This window comes from Malus sylvestris, chromosome 17, assembly GCF_916048215.2.
Source record: "Malus sylvestris chromosome 17, drMalSylv7.2, whole genome shotgun sequence".
Classification (NCBI taxonomy): Eukaryota; Viridiplantae; Streptophyta; class Magnoliopsida; order Rosales; family Rosaceae; genus Malus; species Malus sylvestris.
The window spans coordinates 6,516,108-6,532,873 of record NC_062276.1 but is presented as its reverse complement, the minus strand read 5'-3'; the positions used below and the strand labels follow the sequence as shown (position 1 = coordinate 6,532,873).

The 16,766-nt window shown below is 36.2% G+C and overlaps 1 long non-coding RNA gene and 1 pseudogene across 1 annotated transcript; both read left to right on the top strand.

Moving 5' to 3' along the window:
- Nucleotides 1-1,376: 1,376 nt before the first annotated feature.
- Nucleotides 1,377-1,991, top strand: LOC126610064 (uncharacterized). Its single transcript, XR_007618360.1, has 2 exons — nucleotides 1,377-1,547; nucleotides 1,693-1,991. It is a non-coding gene; the product is annotated as an uncharacterized LOC126610064 (long non-coding RNA).
- A 1,939-nt stretch (nucleotides 1,992-3,930) lies between these two features.
- Nucleotides 3,931-10,626, top strand: LOC126610061 (uncharacterized; annotated as a pseudogene).
- The last annotated feature ends 6,140 nt before the right edge of the window (nucleotides 10,627-16,766 follow it).

Below are 16,766 nucleotides of genomic sequence, written 5' to 3'. Positions count from 1 at the left end.
TTCTAACACTATAACAGGCTTTAATGTCATGTTTAGACTCATATTCTAACACGACAATCAATTATATGTCCAAGACGTAAATTGTGGAGCATTATAGTAGTGAGTAGATGTTGAGAATAACCATCACATTGATAGAAAGAGACTTTAACTTATAAGAGGTTGAGCCACTCTCATATTGTCAATTAATTTTATGATACTTTCTTCAGTAGAAACGATTGACTAGAACACAAGGACATGGTAGTTAGGTTGTACATATCAGACACAGTGTTTACTTAATTCATCACTTCTTTCACCAATTTCACATGGCATATAATTTTCCCCACACATGCAAAATTACTTTTTAAACCTTGTTTTTTATACATGTTTTCATGTGTTTAGATTCTTCTATATCTATCTATGATATATAAAGCCAATGGAAAAGTGAATAGTGATTTTGGTGTCACCAAGTTTCAACAAAAATATTTGAACAAAAATGCCCCCAAGACAAAAAACTTCAAAGGCATCCCAAAATAATGCATCAAATAAGACAGGGGTATTTTCGTCATTTTAACAGTATTTTTTAATAATTAATTTTTTTACAGTTTTTTTATTTATATTATTTATATTTTTTTTATAATTAGTATCTCACAATAGGCTAGCAATAATGTGATTCAAAACATCTTAAGAGGTGTGTAATGCCGGTTATAAAAAAGGTCTTTCGCACGCGGATAATAATGTGATTAAATAAGTTGTCAAATGAATTTTTTTTAACAAATGATATTAATTACACTAAGGGGGAGGAGGGGTGGGCTTAGCCTTACAATGAGCTAGCAATAATGTGATTCAATCAGTTGTTTATTAAATATTATTTTCTCTATTTTTAAACACGTTCAAAACATCTTAAGAGGCGTGTAATACCGGTTATAAAAAAAGGTCTTTCGCACGTGGATAATAATGTGATTAAATTAATTGTCAAATTATTATTATTTTTTTAAACAAATGATATTATCTACACTAAATGGGAGGGGTGAGCTTAGCCTCACAATGAGCTAGCAATAATGTGATTCAATCAATTGTTTGTTAAATATTATTTTCTCTATTCTTAATGTAAATTTTATAGAGACCGATTTTATTATATGAATTCAGCTGCTTTAATTGGTTTATGAGGGGTTTATTCTAGCATGATCTAACATTATTCATTTACTTCAAATATTTGACTTTCCTTTTATTAATTTACGCATATAAATACATTTAAAATGTGTAAATCATGCGTAGTACGTCATGATTCAAAAAATGCCTTCTGCACACGCATGAACACGTGCATGAAGGCTAGTGTCTATGTATGTCTTTATAAAGAGATAAGATGAGTGGCCGAGTACACCATAAAAAGAGAGACAACTCATCAAAGGTGAGATTACGCTTTTGTTTTTGTTTTGTTAGAATAAAGATTACAACGATTAAATTTACACTTATCAATCAACCAAAGTTCAGAGGCCTTTCTCTTAGCTGTCATGGTAGTTGTGTTTCTCTTCGTTCAAGGTCGCAACATTCTCTTGTTTTCTTGCCAGGTTCTTAAACTTCTCCCCAGTTGTCTCATTTGGTTCTTAGTAGATGTTTATTTTTTTGTTTCTTTATCCAGATTGAACAGTTTTTTGGGACTGAATACGTGGTATTTTAACCATGTTGCTTACATATTTTCGAATTTCTTTATAGATTGCAGGTTCTTCCTTATCGGATCGGGGCGTTGGTTTGATTTCGTTCTTGGATCTTGTTGCTTCCTCTTTGGTAACCCTTTGCTGAAGGCTGGCTAAAAGGTGAGTTGAGTTGGAAGCTGAATCACTCAAAGTATGAAAATGCATACTGTAATTTCTTCTCTTGTTCGTTCTTAGCTTGGTAATCCTTATATGACTTTTTCTGAATCGGCGTCTCGCATGGTATCTTATTGCTGTGCCTTTACACGTCTCCGTGCTCTAAGAAGCTTACCCATCTAATTTCAGCAATTCTTTGAAAAATGTTTAAACTCTTTCTCTGGTTGACATATTAGGATATTATTTGATAATTATTTGGCTTTCAGTTTTTTAACTGAAGTGATTATTGTTTGAGCCATAAATTAGGCCTGCTAAGGCCTATCCATTTTATTCACGCGAAAGTCGCATGACTTTAGCCCACCAACTTCGAAGCTCAAACCAATGCTCAGAGGACCATCTCACTTAACTCCAACATGTCTAAGGCTTGAATAGAAATCTCTTCGAAGTGTTTCTTCCACGCAAGCGACCCAGGTCTGAAAATATCTCGTCTCCTTAAATACCTATGCATGCATCATCCACATGTTGATGTCACAAACACGTCATCCGACACGATATGTCACTACCACCACCTAGAAATTACAGTCACTGTTAGCATCAAATGATCGATTTACCCCTGCTCCAGCTTACCAATGTGATCGAGGTTGTTTTTTTTTCCCGTGCCTATAAATAGAGCCACATGCCTTCAAGCTCAGGACTTTTGTCAAATTTAATCAACCCAAATGTTTTTCCAGCACAAACCCAATTGCTCTTCAGCAAAACTTTTTAGCTTTTTAGCTACAATATCAAGCCTTCTTTAGAAGCAAACATTGCCTATGATCCTTGTGATCCAAAACCTTTACAGCTCAGTCACCCTGTAATAAAATTCGATTGATTTGCATTTCCAACCACCATGATTTTCTCTCTAAGGCGCATGTTTTGTACTAAGTCCAGTCTAATACTAGTGATCTCGATGGACTACTCTAGCATTATCTTGCTCTTTATGGCCTGAATTTTGCTAGGGTTTAATTGCTTTCTTTACATTTCCAATCAATTTACATTTCAAGTCATGTAGCTTGGCTCATCTGCCTAAATTTTACTTTTGTAAACGTTTGTAACCTTGACTTCATCATGAAATAATTGCATTATGTTTCTCATTTTAGTTTCTATTTCGCTTTCATTTACTTTTTAGGCAAGCATACAGGAAGTTACACTGAATTTTAAGTCCTTGTTCGCTCGATACACATAAAAGAATTTAACCAAATCAGTGTCCTACTCAATACACAATCTTTTGGTTAAGAAGTTAAATTTAACACAACTTTCACACACGGGCGAACACAACATTGTTGTTGGCAACCTCTAACACTGACAAGCCTCTCTCTTTCTCTCGAGCCATCCTGTAACGCTGAGACCAAAAATAACACTCGTAGCAGTATGTGTTGTACTCAATTTAGATTCTATCTGAGTTTTGACACCAACAATTGTCTTACAAAGCTTATAATTTTGTACATTTCTATCGTTCTTGGTCTTTTTCCAAGTATTTTTTAATTGCTAATCTTTTATTACAAACGAACATATAAAGGGAAAAAAAAAACCTTAGATAGCCCATAGCTGCAGCCTCTTGTGCTTATAAGCACAAATCTAGTAAGGTTATAAAAAAAGGTCTTTCGCACGTGGATAATAATGTGATTAAATTAATTGTTAAATTATTATTTTTTTTTTAAACAAATGATATTATCTACACTAAATGGGAGGGGTGAGCTTAGCCTCACAATGAGTTAGCAATAATGTGATTCAATCAATTGTTTGTTAAATATTATTTTCTCTATTCTTAATGTAAATTTTATAGAGACCGATTTTATTATATGAATTCAGCTGCTTTAATTGGTTTATGAGGGGTTTATTCTAGCATGATCTAACATTATTCATTTACTTCAAATATTTGACTTTCCTTTTATTAATTTACGCATATAAATACATTTAAAATGTGTAAATCACGCGTAGTACGTCATGATTCAAAAAATGTCTTCTGCACACGCATGAACGCGTGCATGAAGGCTAGTGTCTATGTATGTCTTTATAAAGAGATAAGATGAGTGGCCGAGTACACCATAAAAAGAGAGACAACTCATCAAAGGTGAGATTACGCTTTTGTTTTTGTTTACTCTCATATTGCCAATTGATTTTATGGTGGAACTCTAACTTTTTTCATTGTATCAGAGCATATTGTATCATGTGTGAAGCCCATCGATCTTACGTGCTCCACTTCACTCGATTTGTGTTGTCCACGTATTAAGCTTGAAAATTCACATGAGGGAGCTTGTTGAGAGTGAATCCCACATCGGAGAAAAGAGGGACCTTGCTTGTGCTTTTTAGTAGCTGCGTTGCCTTCTCATTTACCAGTTGGTTTTACGGTGGAATCTTAACTTTCTATGACAATTGAAGAGGGGAGGGCGGAGAAAAAGGGAGGGGGTGGGGAGGGATGGAGCTGATCAACACACGACAATGGTCACACGTGCTCCATGTCATCCGATTTGTGTTGTCCACGTGTTAAGCTTATAAATTCACCACATATGAGGAAGCTTGTTGAGAGTGAATTCCACATCGGAAAAAATAGGGATCTTACTTGTGCTTATTAGTAGGCGTATTACCTAGTATTTTGTATTTATTATGGATTAATAAAGCATTCTGATTAGTAGCTGAACTTCTCACACACGTAGGCATTTGTAAGAAAGGAAAAGAAAAGACAAATTAAGAATTGATACTAACATTGACCATCAAGATTTCCATTTTCAAATGAGAGGTCACTTCTTCAAGCGTATCCAGCCCCGATGATGATGGGCCAACCCCAACTGATCGTGAAGCTAGGCCAGAGCTCGCAATGGAAGGAGGGCTCAATGCAGGTAGTGTATATATACCTTGATCCCTCACAAATTAACATAGTGCGTGGGAAAGTTAGCAGTTAACAAAGTTAAAATAAAATAGGGGAAACTTGATATAAGTTCAATTTTTTGAGTCAATAGTAGGAATAATCCAATTTAATAAAATAAGTTCAATTTCTTAAATTTAATTATTTTATTATCAATAATTATCTTTTCAATGAAAAAATTTATTGTAAAAATCAAATTTCTTCCTAATTATCTCTTTGGTTATTTCTTTTTATTTATTTATTTGTTATTTCTTGTTCTTCCTCTTGGTTTATCCTATTTATAGATTTTATTTTAATTTTTATAATTAACCTATATTACAGGTGAATTGTATTTATCTACCTATATGACATATTTTTTTCATAGTCAACCTGCCACAGATTAATGTGTCTTGCTTGTAGATATATTATGTTTTTTCTACCTTTTAGTTAGGTTTCATATCTCACTTATTGACACACCCCGACCCGAAATGTCCACTAAGACTCCGAATCGAGTTGTGCTGTCCAACACCTGGAAAGTGACGAAACTATAAAGTGTGATGATGTGGAAAAATTGTAAATAAATTTAAACCTAAGAGTGCCTAAATACCATAGTGCATTGGTGAGCAGGAATAAACCCAATGCACACGTGATGTTAGAGCATAAGTAAGTACAGAAGAGTGAATTGGGAATCGTACCCTCTAAATAATCTCTAGTACTAAGAATCGCCACGAACCTTCGACGACAAGAAAGCTTAGCTGATAAAACCTGAAGGGTGAAGACAAGACAAAGGTGAGTGGCCCTGTAAGTAAGATTTTTATGGAAGCCATATAGAACATTATAACCCCTCGCTGCAACACCTGTATAATTTCCAGAAAAATCTTAATATACCACAACACAGCATCTCATCAGTAATATCAAATAATCATGCGATTAATGACTTATACTAGTAAGTGAATTGGAGTCACCTAGGGTGACCTATACAACTTACCCATATCTCATCAATATCTCATCAATCAATCTAGCCGGAGTCACCTATAGTGACCTATATGGCATATTCATAGCTCATCAATCAATCTAGCGGAGTCACCTATAGTGGCCTATACAGCATATTCATATCTCATCAATCAATCTAGCCGGAGTCACCTATAGTGACCTATACGGAATATTCATAGCTCATCAATCAATCTAGCCATAGTCACCTATAGTGACCTATACGGCATAACGCCTGCACACGAGTCGGAACCACTGGAAGGGTCTGTGCCACAAGACTGGGTGTAATATAGTTATGCTCAATGCTACTCTCTCATGATAGCTGTGCGATATATCTCTAGTCACCTACGAGTCGGAACCACCTATAATGGTCTGCATGACAAGAATGTGCACCTAAATTGGATCCAATGTGAGCATAGGGTGTGGGAGGTGACATTATAAACAAGCCTGTACCATATCTCTGGCTAAATCACAATCACCCGGGGTGCAGGTTTATGAGCTTTAAATGCATCTAATACAACATATACGATTCATAAGCAACCTGTTCGACAATGCCAGAGTTGCTTAAAAACATAATTGTAGTCATATAATAACCCCATCAATTCAACTAATACCGTATACTTACTTGAACTTACCTAAACTTACCTGAACTTACATGTGTGTCCTGCGTTCACCTTTGCACTTCAGAGCGTTCACAATAATTATGTGCAATGAATATACGTATGGATATGCCTCACAGTAATCATAGTATTTCCAATTATATAATACGATGTACTAACTATTAATCACCAAAACATAAAGTTAAAACCCACATTTTTCACCAATATCCCTCACATTGCTCAATTCCTTAAAAAAGGATATTGTCTTGATTATATAATCTCATTTCTTATATGGCTGCATCTAACGTCTCGTTAGACTGCCTACGTACCCTAAACAGGGATCAATCTATTCGTAGTTCACATATGGATATATCACGATGAAATCTAAACTCAACCATCTCATAGTATTTTATAACATATATATATATATATATATATATATATATATATATATGTCATGGCATAAATTTCTCAGTTTTATTTAAAAGCATTTATAGAATTATCAATCATAAAAAAAAATATGATAAGCAAGGAAAGATCCACTCACCTGGAGTCCGTGCTATAACTTCCTAGCACAAACATCGAGGCGTCACAATCGATCGGCTCCTATGACCAATTATCAAACCATATCTCAGAATTCTCGTTGATACAATACGTAACTTACATCGCACATGAATCTATGTAATTCGGTCTAGAAGATCTACAAATCAGATCTCTGATCTGTAACTTCCAAGGATACACATTATGTTTCTAGAATAACATACTAAAGTTTCAGAACGATCCAACGGTCGGATCTCCGCCAATTGCCAAAACCAAGTGGCGGTTAACATTTTATTTTATGAACTTACAAATCCAATTCAAGAAGATCCGTATGTTGGATTCCAAATCTGTAAGTTCCTATATTCCTCAAATATTATTAATAATAACCTATTAAAGTTTGATGACCATCCAACGGTCGGATTGTCAATTCATATAATGGCTTATTAACGTATCTTAGAGACTTTTGGTTCTAACGATCAATCTACATCATTCAATTCTCAAAACTGAATTCAAGTCATCAAATATAGCCTAAAAATAGCATTGGCGGCCCCCTGGCCACGCGCTGCTGCACGCACCGCCGTGGGTGGCGGTTGGCTGCCCCGACTCGCCGGAAAAATTAACTATCTCTAAAAATTACCAAAATTTGCAGATTTGAAGATCTCAATGAGTAGAACAACTTTCATATTGTGACCAAGGTCAATTTGGCCTGGAAAGGCTCCAATTTCATCAAAACCCATCGAAAACCCTAGTTTTTAGTGTGATCGATTCGTCCTCTACTCAACTCTGCCGCTCCAACCAACAATTGGGCATTGTTTCTAGGTTCAAGGGAAGTGTATGGGTAGTGGGAATTGGAAGAAATTGTTTCAGAAATGGTAGATTTGGAGCAAAGACCTCACGGCACCCGTGTGGGTGTTCTTTGCGAAATCACAACGAAACTCGTTGATTTTTGGGTCAAATTGGATGCTGGGATATCTTGAGGGTGTTTGAGGGGATGGGAGGTTGAAGAAAACTGGAAATTTGGACGAAAAACCGTCGGGAAAACACCCTATAGAACCTGGTCTTCACGCGGGTTAAAAGGACCTAACTGCTCTCCTCATTTTCCTTCTCCCTCATTTCCCTCTTCTGGTTGGCCGTCCTTTCCTTCTCTCTTCTCCTGATTCGCCTTCTCTTCTTTCTTCCAAATTGGGCAGTTTTTCCCAATCTCGTTTGCCCTTCATTCTTCCTCCTCGGCTCTCTTATTTTCTTTTCCCATATTCTAACAATACTCATATAAAAATACTTATATATATATAAGTATAAATATTAACTAAAACCAAAATACTTCTTGGGTTTACAGTTCCGTAAAACTTTAACCGTAACTCCAAATCCTCTTCTACTTATGCCTACGAGCCCGTGTTGTTGAATACTTCAGGGATACGCTAAAGCAAAATTTCATACGCCTTACTATATGTTGATCAACGAAAATCAAAACCTTTAACTTTAAGGGCACATTCGTAAAATCATGCCTCTAAAATTCATAAATTCGTAAAATTAGAAACGGGCTGTCACAATGTACCATTTGTCACATCCTGGCCCGGGTCCACCACATCCTGGGCCCGTTCTACCACCGTAGCACGATATTGTCCGCTTTGGGCTTACCATTCCTTCACGATTTTGTTTTTGGGAACTCACAAGCAACTTCCCAATGGGTCACCCATCCTGGGAGTGCTCTGGCCTCCTTCTCGTTTAACTTCGGAGTTCCTACAGAACCAGAAGCCAGTAAGCTCCCAAAATGCCTTATGCTAGGTAAGGATGGAAATATACATTTAAGTATCACTCCCCTGGGTAATGTGGGATGTCACAATCCACCCCCCTTAGGGGCCCGACATCCTCGTCGGCACACTTCCGGCCAGGGGTTGGCTCTGATACCATTTGTCACATCCTGGCTCGGGTCCACCACATCCCGGGCTCACTCTACCACCGTAGCACGATATTGTCCGCTTTGGGCTTACCATTCCCTACGGTTTTATTTTTGGGAACTCACGAGCAACTTCCCAGTAGGTCACCAATCATGGGAGTGCTATAGCCTCATTCTCGCTTAACTTCGGAGTTCCTACCAAACCCAAAGCCAGTGAACTCCCAAAAAGTCTCGTGCTAGGTAGGGATGAGAATATACATTTAAAGATCGGTCCCCTGGGCGATGTGGGAGGGAGTGATCCTTATATGTATATTCTCATCCCTACCTAGCACGAGGCCTTTTGGGAGCTCACTGGCTTCGGGTTCCGTAGAAACTCCGAAGTTAAGCGAGAAGGAGGTCAGAGCACTCCCAGGATGGGTGACCTACTATGAAGTTGCTCGTGAGTTCCTAAAAACAAAATCGTGAGAGAATTGTAAACCCAAAACGGACAATATCATGTTACGGTGGTAGAGGGGGCCCAGGATGTGGTTGACCCGGGCCAGGATGTGACAAATGGTATCAGAGCCAATCCCTGGCTGGAAGTATGCCGACGAGGACGTCGGGCCCCTATGGGGGTTGGATTGTAACATCCCACATCGTCAAGGGGAGTGATCCTTAAATGTATATTCTCATCCTTACCTAACACGAGGCTTTTTAGGAGCTTACTGGTTTCGGGTTCCGTAGGAACTCCGAAGTTAAGCGAGAAGGAGGCCAAAACACTCACATGATGGGTGACCCATTGGGAAGTTGCTCGTGAGTTCCCAAAAACAAAATCGTGAAGGAATGGTAAGCCCAAAGCGAACAATATCGTGCTTCGGTGGTAGAGCGGGCCCGGGATGTGGTGGACCCGGTCCAGGATGTGACAAATGATATCAGAGCCAATCTCTGGCCGGAAGTGTGCCGACGAGGACGTCGGGCCCCTAAGGGGGGTGGATTGTGACATCTCACATCGCCCAGGGGAGTGATCTTTAAATGTATATTCGCATCCCTACCTAGCACGAGACCTTTTAGGAGCTCACTGACTTCGGATTCCGTAGGAACTCCGAAGTTAAGCGAGAAGAAGGCCAGAGCACTCCCAAGATGGGTAACCCACTGGGAAGTTGCTCGTGAGCTCCTAAAAACAAAACCGTGAGGGAATTATAAGCCCAAAACAGACAATATCGTGCTACGGTGGTAGAGTGGGCCCAGGATGTGGTGGACCCGGGCCAGGATGTGACACTTATAGGTATAATATACATCCATAAATTTGCTACTTGAGTTAGGGTAGAATGTTTTGCAAATAGATTTATGTTAGTATATTAATTTTTTTGTTATAAGATATTAATTAGATATTTTGGAGTTGGAAAATGCATAATAATAAAATATTTTAATTGATTTTTAATATTTTTAGAAAAAATTAAATGAGTATAAAAGAAATAAATACATATAATTAGATAACTGGACTCACTCTTAAAAACAGACCTGAATCTAAAAGCCCCAATAAAATATGGCATGCAGGACATGAGAGCAATGCAAACGATATCCATGCAACTTTCGTCAAATAAGTGAAAGAATTTCAATTGGCGGTACAGCTCTTCGCTACGCAGTCCGGCCGCTTAACAACTGCAGCGTGCGCAATATAGAACAATTGGTGGAGTTAATGGCAAAGGAAGACTTGGAAATTCAAGACACATTCGGTCCACAGCACTGACGCCTCTAGTTGTCTACGCTCGGAGTTTGTCAAATGGGGAAAGAATGTCTCGTTATCTCTATTCCGTTACTCCACGCCAAACACCGCACGTTACCGATGCCTCTCAACTGATTTCTCTCGGCTTTCGTTACAAACGATTTGGTAAGAGAGGGAATCGACTGACTTTCAAACATGACCAATTATTAATGTCGACGCCCTAGCTATATCTTCTTTTGCCCGTGTGTGATTTTTTTGGTTAAATATTTTATCTGCATACTTACACTGTTGTTTTTCAAACTTCTATTATATATAGATATAGCGTTGAATTTGATTCAGCGCTACCCACAACTACCCATGGTTAAAAATCACGACAGAGAATTCCCCTTAGTAACATTGGTAAGTGATCGCTCTGCATTCAAAAGTGGAAGCCGACTCAATTTCTGGGAAAAGTTGATTTATTACGGTTGGTTCAACGCTGCTTTTTATTTTCTCCTCATATTTTCAGTTTTTAAAATTACCTATTACCCTCCACAATAAAAGTCCTTTAGCTCTACTTTGAAAAAATAAAAGGGTTTTTAAACTTTAATCCCTAAAGAAGATTAAAATTTAATAAAAACCTGGTGTTAGATTGGATATTGGTTTTAGTCCTTTAATGTGTACTTAATTCAAATTCATATTATGTTTTTGTTTTAATATTTAATAGATATCTTATTTAATGTCATTACATGAAATTTTAAATTTATTATTATACACATTTTAATTCATTAATTTTATTTAACTTCCTCTAATTAGTGTACCTAAACATCTGTATCTTAATATATTTGTACTAAATTAGTGTACCGAAATGTCTATACGCAAATATATTGTACTACCTAAATGTATTGTAGTTAATTAGTGGCACATAACAAAATATGCAAAAACAGAAGTGTACCGAAAATTGCTTACCTAAATATATAATACTAAACTAAGATACCGAAATGCTGGTACCTAAATATATTATACTAAACTAGTGTACCGAATTGTCCGTATCTAAACATATTATACTAACCTAATGTACCGAAATCTTCGTACGTAAATATTCTGTAATGAATTGGTGGCATATAAAAAAATATGTAAAAACATAAGAGTACCAACGATGCATCAATAAACAATGCTCTAACCTAAAGGTTTTGTATGACCACCAATATCATTCATATTGTTTCTAATTTAGTCAATCACTTATTATTTGGTATGGGACTTTATTATGAAATGCATCGGTTTCCGATGTCAAACTCTATTCTCCAACACGCCTCTTCACGAGTGACTTTCACATAAAAAATTGATCTATTCTTTTTTCTTTCTTTTTTTTTTCCAAAGAAAAAAAAACTAGTCTATTCATTGTATTGATTCTAACAACAGTCTTATTTACAGCCCAAAGTACTGGAGTCAACACACATCTTTTCGAAAGACGGGTCATTAAATCAATACCTTTAAGTTGGAGCTAGCGCAATTTTTTGAAAACCCCTAATAAATCTAGCCTAAAACGCGTTGGAAGAATAACATGCTCTAAGGCTATAATAAACTTTTTGGCTTAGCGTGAGTTACCACCAACGTTACTGAAATTGTCTTTACTTAATCACATATTATTATGTTTATCAAAAGCTTCGGTAATATTAGAAATGAAATCTTCCAAATATAAATTGTGTATTATTTTGTTATATTTATGATATGAAAATTAATTCTCCAGCGAGAACATTTTTGCATATAGACTCTTAGGCCGTGTTTGGTACACCGGATGGGACACCGGATAGGATTAATAATACAGAGTACGATATTTGATGTTCGTTCGTATTAGATAGCCACTAGATTAAATAATTCGGGCCCACTTATTTTATACGGTAAGCACCAGTTTCCTTATCCCCTCTAAAACCACGGTACAATTTAGTCGGCTTCCTGAGAACGCACCCTCGCTCTTTCTTTCCTCCTGAAAACGCACTCTCGCTCTCTCTTCCTTTCCAGACGGTACAAGAAAATCTCTCGTTCTCTCCTTCCTCTCCAGCCACACTGGTCCTCTCCAGACGCACCGTTCCCAGGTTTGTCTTCTTATTCTTTTTCTTCTTCCCAGGTTCCGCCCCTCCCTCTGTTCTTCCCGCTCCTTCTATTTTTCTTGCAATTTTCTTTCAATTGTTTGAATCTAGTTATTGTTTTCTCTGTAATTATGCAATTGATTATGTAATTTTGTGTTTTAATTAGAATTTTCGAATTTAGGGTTTGTTGTTGGGGTCGAATACGTGAGACTCGAATCTCTCAAAGGCCATTTCCTTTTTTCTTGAATTCCTGCGATTCTCTAATCCAAAACCTTCAAACCCTTTTCTGTAATTTCGATCCCAACCCACCAAGTGGAAGAGAAAGAGGATTGACTCTGCATGTTTGGGTGATGAGATTGGCATCCATTGGGAAGAAACCCCTGCAATGGAGCAGCATTGAAAGAAGGGCAACTTGAATGAGAAGTATGATCAGTGTTTGAAATGTGAAACTCATCATCTTCACGAGCAAGAAAAAGAGTTTGTGAGAATTCAGGCAGATGTTTTTGATAGAGATTAATGCGTTCTACAACTTGAATGAGAAGCATGATCAGTGTTTGAGATGTGAAACTTCTCAAAAAAAATTTTCCCCTTTCTTATCCGGTTAAGTACCAAACACAGTATAGATAATACGGTCATTAGTCTGATACTGCACCAAACGCCAGACTAATTTAGTCAATACTATCTGGTGACTATTTATCCTATCCGACAGAAATAGTCAGTACAGTCCGAACTGCCAAACGAGGCCTTAGTGCTTCTTGAATATTGAACAAGCGCTGCACAGCAGTACTGACGGTTGTTTCTTTGCCTAACCATTAATTAGAATTTGTGTAATTAACTAGTGACATAGAATCAAGGGTTTGTATGAATTCAAAGATGGATGATAATCACACCCCATAAATAAAAATAAGTGTGTCCGCATATTAGATTATTTGTTTGGTTTTGTGATTGGCCTGTACAAACTTTTATATCGTCTATAATTCTCATTTAATTCTTTACAAATCTTCCATTTTAAATTGCTCAATTTGATTTGTAGAACTCAAGTTTCTATTTTTAAGGCTTAATAGATGATTAGGGTAGGAAATTTTAGATGGAAAATTCAAAACCAATCGATCCAGCCATATTAGGCTCGTATCTAGAGCACCCAATAGTTTCTGAAGCTCGATTTCACTGTGGCGAAGCTCGATTTAAGTTTGATTTTTTCCACTGCACAAAATAACAGATTCATACCCAGATTAAGCAATTGAACTTGGAGGCCATATTAGTATTTATATGTTGATTTGTAGTTAATTATGAGAAGAATTTGAAAGAAAATGGGATGATTTTCGATAAGACTTAATTAAAATTGACAATCAAGCAATCTGCAAAAAGTGTTTACACAGCAACTCTAGCATCTTCCCAGAATCCAAAATACTTGAATTTGATTGCGTATCGGGTTCTCGATTATTTATCAAGGAGATATTAATGACTTTAGTGTGATAAGTGCTTCTTTCAGCTGCAATTAAAGGAAGTCATCTGACTAATAATCTATGAGCAAACGTGCAGGAGAATTACCAATTTACTAATTAGAAAGCTCATAACTGCAGACTCTTTTTTTGAGGAAAATAACTGCAGACTCTTATTGCCCCAATTCAATATGTAGTGTCGTTGTTTTTCAATAGTTAGGTGGGGGTTCTAGGGGAAAAAGGGACGGGAAGCCTCAAACCTATAGGTGAGGAAGGTCACAAGAGTGCTTGATTTCCAATACGACACTAGCCCTCCTCAAGTGTTGTTAGACAGATTGACTTTGTTTCATTTTATTTTTCTTGCTTTATTTATTTATTTATTTACATATGCTCGGTTGACATGAAATCTCGTTGAATAAATGGCAGATTGAACATGATAGCTAAAATTGTTCCTACAATGCTTAACCGTTAAAAATTATGACGATTGGAGTTCTCGGGTAAAGACCTACTTGTTAGCCGAAGATCTTTGGGACATTGTGAAAGGCACCCATGAACCTCTTGAAGAAGAAGAAGAAGAAGAAGAAGAAGAAGAACGTAAGGCTTGGAAGAAGGAGGATGTCAAGGCCTTATATCCCATCCAGAGTTCTTAAACATATAAATTTATAAAGGACAAAGCCACATCCAGAGAAGCATGGGATACTTTGTTTAAAATTTCAAAGCCAAGGCAGAATCAACAATTACGAGAAGTACCGTACATACATCAAAAGTTGGAAAAAAAAAAACTGCTAAACATACGGCAGTGGTTGTACCTTGCAGCTTGGTGATCTATTTTAAAATTTGATGAGAAATATTTAGTAATTATTATGAATTATAGTATTTTCATTTGATTTGTTACATAATTAAGATGCACTGAAATGTAATGTATCATATGCATAACAATTATTTTTTCACTACTATTTTACACACATATGCATTTGTACGAAGGAAAAGGAAAACACACATTAAGAATTGAATGGTTAACATCTCTCATCTAAACATAATGATTTTCATTGTCACATAAAGTCCGGCACTAGAGTTAGGAACTAAGTTAAAATACAATAAAAGGATGAATATTAACTTTCACATATATCCATCCAACCAAAAGAGAGTTGGCCAAGTAATATAGATGGTACACTTTTGGATGGACATGGTGTTGTTGATAATTGCAAGTGTACAATATCGTTCAAGTAATATAGTAATAAGCAGAGTGTCGTTCAAATAAGGATCAAATTAATTTACTGTTGAGATTGACTTCAAACTAAACTTAAATGAAAGAAGGATTACGTTGACAAATTCAAATATGCAAAGAAACGAAACGAAAGTAAAAATAACAATTGATCGAACACGAAGTAAAAGTGAATGAATTATAAAAGATTAATATATGGAAGCTCTAGGACATCAGGTTCCTCATTCTCAATCACATCTAATCCCGTTATTCATATTAACATCAAATTATTCCCATGTTGCTAGCAATTATCCCTTGATTCGTCAATATTTCATGTCAGAATATACTAACATTGTTTCTAACTATCTACCCACGCTATGTGTAGCCATAGATATAGATAATCGAAAGCCTTTAAGCTAAATGGATAATTACACGATACTACACAAATCATAACCAATATGTCTACTCAATTATGTAATTCATGGTAATTGTTATTAGAAGCAATCTACTAAATTCAACCTGTCAGTCACAATTTAGTTCTTCACACAAATAATCACTAGTTATTTGATAACGACAAAGCACAATAACAAATTACTCAACATGGAAAAAAACTGAGATTAATATAAAATAACGAGAATTATATGTTCATGATGAGAGTACACCCTAGTCTTAGCAAAAAGACTTAGTTCATGATCGAATTAAAATACACCACGCTAGAATTCGAAAACAAAGAAGGAAACAACTGAAATTCCATTCTCCACTCCACAGCAAAGCTAGAATTCTCCAATTGCTTCTTCTTTCTCTCGGATTGTGTATGTGTCTGCGCTGTGCTCTTTTTAGGTCTCCACCCTTCCTCTTTTATTTGTGCTGCAGCCTCCTACTAATACTCATCGTCTCTTAATTACCACCAACAAAAAGAATAAAATCCCTTCTAGGAAAAAAAAATAGGGAACTTTAACATGTTCATAGGACACTCGCACCTTGGACAAACTTGCACAAGTCCATTCGAATGGGCCAACTATTTGAAGCTATGACCGGTCCAACTTCATAATTTGCCTCTTATTTTTCTAGCCCAAAATAATAGCATGGTCTAACTTGGCAATCGTCGGATTTTCTTGTATTTAGGCGTTTAATCCCATCTTTTGTTCTCAAAACTGTAGTTTCTACAATACATACACAAAGTGCATTAAACTCAACAATTTAATACATGATCATGACTACTTAATAGACAAAAAGGGTACAAAATATGTGTAAAATATCATCCTAACACATGGACACGTGGCTAAATGAAATAGAGTTCGACAGTTGAGTGTACAACAGTACAAGTGCCTTCTTGCTCAGTTTGGAGATGGGGTTGTACGGTTGGATAACCAATCCAATTTGATGACAACAAGAAAAATGTAATGCACGTATAGGATGATGTGTGGAAGTTTCAAACATTTATGAACAAATTAATACATAAAAATTTGATAAAAATATGTAAACTATCAATGTGTAAATATATATAGTAAGTACCAATCTTCACACTTCAACCTCACGGTCACAATTTTTTGAAATAAAATTAAATTAAAAATTAAAAAAAAGAGTCAAGAAAAATACTTTGAAAAACATTTTTTTTCTTTCTATAAATATTAAATTATATTCTTCAT